This window comes from Neovison vison, chromosome 7 (assembly GCF_020171115.1).
Source record: "Neovison vison isolate M4711 chromosome 7, ASM_NN_V1, whole genome shotgun sequence".
NCBI lineage: Eukaryota > Metazoa > Chordata > Mammalia > Carnivora > Mustelidae > Neogale > Neogale vison.
Window position 1 is genome coordinate 191,449,975 of NC_058097.1, and position 7,795 is coordinate 191,457,769.

General features: G+C 37.4%; 1 pseudogene; it reads left to right on the forward strand.

The window, feature by feature from the left end:
- The first annotated feature begins 4,995 nt into the window (after window positions 1-4,995).
- On the forward strand, window positions 4,996-6,180 carry LOC122914350 (annotated as a pseudogene).
- Window positions 6,181-7,795: the final 1,615 nt, after the last annotated feature.

Consider the following 7,795-nt stretch of genomic DNA (forward strand, 5'->3'; position numbering starts at 1 on the left):
TATGGAATCATACAATATCTGACTTTTTGTGACTGTCTCATTTCACTTGGCAGAGTGAATTACAGGATATGTATGTTTTAACGCATGTCAGAATTTCCTTTATTTTTAAGAGTGAATAATAATCCATTCTGTGAATATACCTCATTCTGTTTATACATTTATCACACTTTGAACACACTTTGTCTGCTTCTACTTTCTGGCTATTGTGAATAATACTGCCATGAAAATGGATATAAAAATATCTATTTGAGACTATAATGTTTATTATTTTGTGTATATATTACAAAGTGGAATTGTGGCTCATATAATATTTTTCTGCTTATTTTTTTAGGAAGTACCATAGCATTTTCCATAGCAGCTACATCATTTTGCATTCCCACCAGCAATGGAGAGTTGTTCTGATCTCTACACTGTCTTACATGTGTCACAATTTTAACATTTTGTGGTCATAACTCTCCTGTTGGGTGTGAAGTAGTATTACATTATGGTTTTGAAATGTGTTTCCCTAATTATTACTGACATTGAGCAGCTTTTCATGTGCTTATATGGCATCACATATCTTCTTTGGAGAAATGCCTATTGAAGTCCTTTGCTCATTTTTAATCAGTTTTTTTTTTCTTTCTTTCTTTTTTTTCTTTTTCTTTCTTTTTTTCTTTTCTTTTTTTTTTTTTTTTTTTGGTATGTGTGTTTTTGAGATGTGTAAATTTGTTTTGTATTCTGGATACCAGCAGATTATCAAATAAATCAATTTCAGATATCTTCTCTCATTTGTGGGGTGACTTTTCTCTCTGTTGATAGTGTGTTTTGATGTAGAAAAGTTCTCAAATTTGATAAAGTGTAATTCATGAATTTTTTTCTTTTCTTGTGTGTGGTTTTGATGTCCTACCCAAGAAATCGTTACCAAATCCAAAATTATGAAGTTTTCTTCTAAGAGGTTCATAGTTCTGGGTGGTAATTTAGGTCTCTGATCCATTTTGATTCAATTTTTGTGTATGGTGCATGTGATTAAGGGTTGAACTTCATTCTTTTGCATGTGGATATCCAGTTTTTCAGTACTATTTTTTGAAGCATCTGTCCTTTCCCAATGAATGCTCTGTCATCTGTTGAAAATCATTTGAACATGCAGGCAAAGGTTTATTTCTAGGATCTGTATTTTATTCCATTGTTGTGTCTGCCTTTATGCCGATATCACAAAGTTTTGATTACTGTACTTTTTAGTTATTTTTAGAACCAGGAAGTTCTCCAATTGGTTTGTTTGTTACCCCAGGGTTATTTGCCTGCTGGGCATGGATTTTTCTATTTCTGGAAGAAAACTTTTTTTTTTTTTTAATTTTAGTAGAAATTGCTTTGAATCTGTAGATCACTTTAGATAACACTGACAACTTAATAGCATGAACCATAAAAATTCATAAATGTCATTCCTCCCTTTTATCTGTGTCTTCTAGAGTACCTTTCATCTGCACTATACAGTTTTTCAGTGTAGAAGACTTTTGGGTCCTTGTTTAAGATTATTCTTTAGTATTTTGTTTTTTCCATGTTCTAGTAAAAGAAATTGTTTTCTTTTTTTTAAGATTTTATTTATTTATTTGACAGACAGAGGTCACAGTAGGCAGAGTGGCAGGCAGAGAGAGGAGAAAGCAGGCTCCCCACTGAGCAGAAAGCCCAACAAGAGCCTCAATCCCAGGACCCTGAGGTCATGACGTGAGCTGAAGGTAGAGGCTTTAACCCACTAAGCCACCCAGGCGCCCCAAGAAATTGTTTTCTTAATCCTCTATGGATTATAAATTGGTAGCACAGAAATTCCAATATGTTTTCATGATTAAAAAAAAAAAACCTTTCATAGAAGGAATGTAACTCAATATAATAATGGTCATATATGACAGATCCACAACTAACACCATACTCAGCAGGAAACGTTGAAAGCTTTTCCAGTTTAATCAAGAAAAAGATCAGAGTGTCCATGCTCACCACTGTATTTCACAATACCATTAGAATAAAAATTCCTGTGAAATTTTTAGCTTTTTTTACATATAGGTCATGCCGTCAGTGAAATGAGAACAAATTCATTAGAACGTTTACCTAATTTTACTACCTATAACAGTGTTTCTGTGGTAGCCTCTCTCTGTCCTTTACAACTCAGTTTTAACATCCTCTTTGAAGAAAGGCCTTCTCTGATCACCTTCTCCATAGAAGAATTTTCCCTGAGTACTTTCTTTGTTCTCTTATTAGCTGTGGTGATAACTGTAATTAGTTTATCAAATTGTTCCTTTATTTACTGACTTTATTATGAGAATATAGGGTTCCTTCAGGAAAGACCTTGTTTGTGATTTTTTTCCCTTTCATTAATTGCTGTATCCTCACTCATAACACATTTCTTGCTAACATAGGTACTCCATTAAAAAAAAAAAAAACTAAAAAACAAAAACAAAAACTTGCATAGACATTACATTTAAATTTGTGAATATTTAATATATGTAACCACACTTCTAGGCAGAATAGATTCATTATTAAATAAAATGAAGGAAAAATAACTTTGGGGTCACCTGGGAGGTTTAATGGATTAATGCCTCTGCCTTTGGCTCAGGTCATGGCCTCAGAATCCTGAGATCGAGACCCACATTGGGATCTCTGCTCAGCAGGGAGACTGCTGGCTCCCCACCTCCCCTTGCCTGCCTTTCTGCCTACTTGTGATCTCTGTCAGTCAAATAAATAAATAAAATCTAAAAAAAATAAAAACTTACTCTGAAAAGTGGGGAAATAAATGATAATATTATCTCTACCAGAAAAAATGACTGGCTGAAATTCTATTCTTGACTGGCAAAGGTCTGATAATGGCTTGAAGACTATTTATTTTCTCCACGTCATGTCTTTTAGATCTTTATTATATGATTTAGTCTACTATTATCTTTATATTTAAATGTACTTTCAGATTTTTGTGAAAATTCCAGTGAATGCAATTAAACAAGAATCAGTCTTGGACACTTTCTAACTCTAGGACTTAATGATAAATGTGATTAGGAAGGATGAAATGTCTACTGATCTTTGACCCTGTAGGGAAGAAGATGCTATGCTCTAAAGAACTGATAAAATTTTCAGAAAGTCCTCCATAAGCTTAAAACTTTACCTATGAAAAAGGAGGAGCTTCTCTCAAAATTTCACGTCAACCGTTCTGGCCAAACTGATACCATAGAATGAGAAGGACTAACCAGATGAACAGTATTTTCTATTTAGAAATTAGGAGCAAAGTAATTGCTTGAGAAAAATCTCCCTGAGAAATTGCTGGTGGCTATCTCCTTATGTAAGGATAGGATTTCCTTGTTTGTTTGTTTTTTGTTTGTTTTTGTAACTTTCCTAATGTGATAACCTTTGTTTTGCTATGTGGACTATGGAATTCCTATGAAGTAATCTACAGTGCAAATAAAAATGAAATCTAAATAATCAGAAAACTCCATGGAGAAAATGGATAGTCAGATGAAATAAAATATATCCTTAAGTAATAATGCAGCTTTTTGTCCTCTCTTATCAACCTGGATGACAGAAGAATTCAAGGTTCCTGTGAATGAGTAAATCATGTTCCTTCAGATTGTGGATATGCCTACACAAGGTAAAACGAACAGTAAATAGTGGAAGCCAGGCTTTGCAATTGTGTGACTATTTCTTTTTTAAGATTTTATTTATTTATTTGACAGGCAGAGATCACAAGTAGGCAGAAAGGCAGGCAGAGAGAGAGAGAGAGGGAAGCAGGTTCCCCGCTGAGCAGAGAGCCCAATGTGGGGCTCAATACCAGGAAGCTGGGATCATGACCTGAGCCAAAGGCAGAGGCTTTATTAGATCACTTTGAGGTAATGTGAACTCCATTTCGAATTCTAGTTTTATCACTTAGGGTGAACTTAAGGAAATTAATTAGATGTTCAGATTCTCATTTTGTTCAACTACAGAATGGGAATTACAGTTTCTATTACTGGAAATATGAAATGTGACTCATTAAATTATGATTGAGTGATTGGAATCCACTGTAGATGTTGTGAACAGTGGAATGATCAGGTCAGAACCAGATTTAAAAAGGATTATTTGGGCTGCATTCAAACAAACTGGTGGAAAATAGAATGAAAGGGAAAGGACTTTGGAGGTAGTGCAGTGGGCCAGAAGTGTGGAGGGAAGGGCAATGACCAAGTTTGTGATCTATTTTCAGGGGGATAATAAGATTTGTTAAAGGTATCAGTATGTGATATGAGAACAAGAAAGGTATGGAAAGCACAGTGATATTTCCTGTCTGAGCAATGACATGGAAGGTGGTAATTTAATGAATTGTGGAACATTATGATTATAATGAAAAATTTAAGAAAATTGCTTTTGTAAGTACTGAGTTGGTATCCAACTGGAGATATCTAGAGTTGGAGATGTTCCATATATGAAGCTTAAAAATTAAAGGAGAGAGAAACTCTGAACTACTTTGGATGCATTTATTGGTTAGGAAAAGGGGGCATATACAACCAAAGAGCATAAGAAATAGGTCTCAGTGAAGGAAGAGACAATCCAGGACAGTGACTTTCCATTCCTATTTGTCTCACTCACTTTGAATATGTCAGTTACCCTAAATGAGTCTCAAGTATAAACTGTGCACACTTAACATGGAATTCCATTGCCCTCGTGTACTTCCACTTCTTTAAATTTCAGGGTGGAGAGCTTCCTCTGTGAAACCTACTTTGATTGCTGTTTGGTTGATATATTCTTACCCCTGATCTTTGCATTGTTTGACTACCTTTATATTGACACTTATTTCATTGAATATTATTATGTACCCTGTCACTGAGTGTAGGAAACCATGACTTCTTCAGCTTGGAAATCACAATGTGACACAAATAGGTACTCCTGCCACAATCTTTAAAGGAATGAATCAATAAAAGATTTACCTTATAATGCATTTAAAGGCTTTCTCTTCTGTTTGGTAGATCACCTCATTCTAATACGAGAAGTCACTCCCATCCAGACTAGATGGACCCAAGAAACAATGTAACTTACTTTGTCCTCTTGGGCCTCACCTGGGATTCAAAGGAACAGAAGGTCCTTTTTGTTATGTTCTTGCTCTTCTGTATTTTGACTGTGGCGGACAACGTGCTCATTGTGGTGACTATAGCTGTCAGTAAGACCCTTGGGTCACCTATATACTTGTTTCTTGCTAACTTGTCTTTTATATTCCTCTTGCATTTGCCCTGGATTGATTTCAGGTTTGTTGTTTGTAGAAAATACCATTTTGTATAACTCAGCTATTTACAGAGCACTTTTTTGGTGGCTCAGAGGTCTTTCTTCTGCTGGCGATGGCCTATGACCATTATGTGGCCATCTGTAAGCCCTTGCATTATTTTTAGTGGGTGTGTGTTGTGCTGCTGGTAGCATCCTAGGCTGGAGGTTTTCTGAATTCAGTTATTCAAGTTAGTACTATTTATGGGCTCCCATTTTGTGGTCCCAATATCATTGACCATTTTTCCTGTGACATGTACCCCTTAATGAAATTGGTTTGTACTGACACATATGTCAGTGACCTGTTAGTGGTGGCCAATGGAGGGATGATGTGCACTATTGTGTTTGTGTTCTTGCTCATCTCTTATGGGCCAGAAGAAGTGTGGAGGGAAGGGAAATGACCAAGTTTGTGATCTATTTTCATTATTTCAAAATCTATTTTCCCTGAGCCACCAGTGTGCCTGAAAACAGGCACAAGTCATCTTGCACTCTCTAAAGAACTTTAGTTCAGAAGGGATGCAGAAAGCCCTCCAGACCTGTGGTTCCCACATCATTGTGTGGTATTCTTTCTTGTTCCATGTATTTTCTTTCTTTATTTTTTTTTAAAGATTTTTTATTATTTATTTGACAGAGAGAGATCACAAATAGGCAGAGAGGCAGGCAGAGAGAGAGAGTAGGAGGAAGCAGGCTCCCTGCTGAGCAGAGAGCCCGATGCGGGACTCAATCCCAGGACCCTGAGATCATGACCTGAGCCGAAGGCAGCGGCTTAACCCACTGAGCCACCCAGGCGCCCCTCCATGTATTTTCATGTACATAAGACCTGCTAAGATGTTCCCCATTGACAAATTATTGAGTGTGTTTTATACAGTCATAACCCCCATGCCGAACCCACCAATCTTCACTCTGAGAAATTCTGAGATGAAAAATGCTGTGAAATAAGTTAGTGTATCATCTATCATGAATAAAGCATTTTAACAGTGTCAATCTTCTCAAATGTTAAAGTTCATTTTACTGTAAATGCATTTGTAGTCATAGTCAACAAGTAATGTGCAGTGAAAGAGTCAAATATTTATAGAGTTATACTAATTCATAATTAATTGCTATGTTTACTTTTGTTACTTTTCATCTCATTCATAATTCTATTTCTGGTCAGTTTCCTGTCTTTTATCTTCATTCTTTTCATTGTTAATTCTATTATATAGACTATCTTCTCAATTTAATTTCTTTTCATATGAAGTTTTTTTGTGTAACATTTTACTTTTTAAGATATACCTGAGCAAAAAAAGATAAAATAAATATTAAAAATGGAATCCTTATAAAGACGAAATGGTGTGCAATGAACATCCTATCTGTCCCTCACTAGAGTCTCCCTATTCTTCCATATGCATTATTGTACTAAGATTGTTATTATTCCTAAGATTGTTCAATTAATAATCTTTGCTAATAAAAAATCTTATTTACATGTATGTCTTTGTCTTTGTGTCTAGGTTTTGTATTTACTACTTGGCCTGCTGAAGATCTCTCCATACCAGTATACAGATAGAACTCATTCTTAGGTTCCTCCTACTGCCTAAAGCTTCTTAATAAAGATATAGCTAAAGGAGACCTTTATGGGGGGACACAAGATGGCGGGGAAGTAGGAGGAGGTGCCGTTTCAACCTGTACCCTAAAGTGAGCTGATTACCTACCAAAGAACTCTGATCACCCATGAAATCATCCTGAGATCAGAATTATACACATCTGGATCTCTACAGGGGCAGAAGACACCAGTAGGCAGGTAAAGTGGAGTGGGAACATCAGACTGATATCAGAAGATAAACAAAAGGGGGAGGGAGCCACCAGAAACGACCAATTGGAAATACTCCAATATGAGAGTGCCCTGCATCTGGGGACCAGCATTAACTTGGAGTCTGGTTGAAAGCACTCAAAAAGAGCAAAGGATCATAGGGGGAAATTGTGGGAATCAGGGCGGTAGGGACAGGGGCTTAAATCCCCGGACCTAGGACAGCCACCCTGATGCTGAACTAGAGAGAGTGTGGTGGAGAAACCAGGTCTTGGTCCCTGAGCCACCAGTGTGCCTGAAAACAGGTGGGGTCCAGCTAACATGAGGGGCTGGGAACATCGCCAGTTGGCAGAATGCCGTGTGGTGCTATCAGAGCCTGAGATGTGCGCAACCCACACCCTCCCCTGAGAGAGGTGCATGATGGTGCCAGCCTGGCACTCTTGGACCTGGAAAAGCCAGACACTCACAGCCCGGGCCAGCGGGAAAATCTCAGTGTGCTATCGCTGCTTGGAATCTCTCTGGAGGTCTGGAGCTGCCCAGACAGCCTCTGCTGCTGTGGTTTTGGGTACAAGCAGGAGTTCCTGTGTCCCCAGGAACCATGAGTCAGAACCTGCTCTGCCAGCAGCCGAGGGGGAACTTATGTGCTCTGAAGCACCCACTGAGGAGCAGACTGAGGGTTCATTTTGGGGGACACTTTGCTTTCTTCTAAACGTCCAAAAACCATCAAAAGCTGTCAAAGCTAGAGAAAACAAATGAACAAATATAAAAACC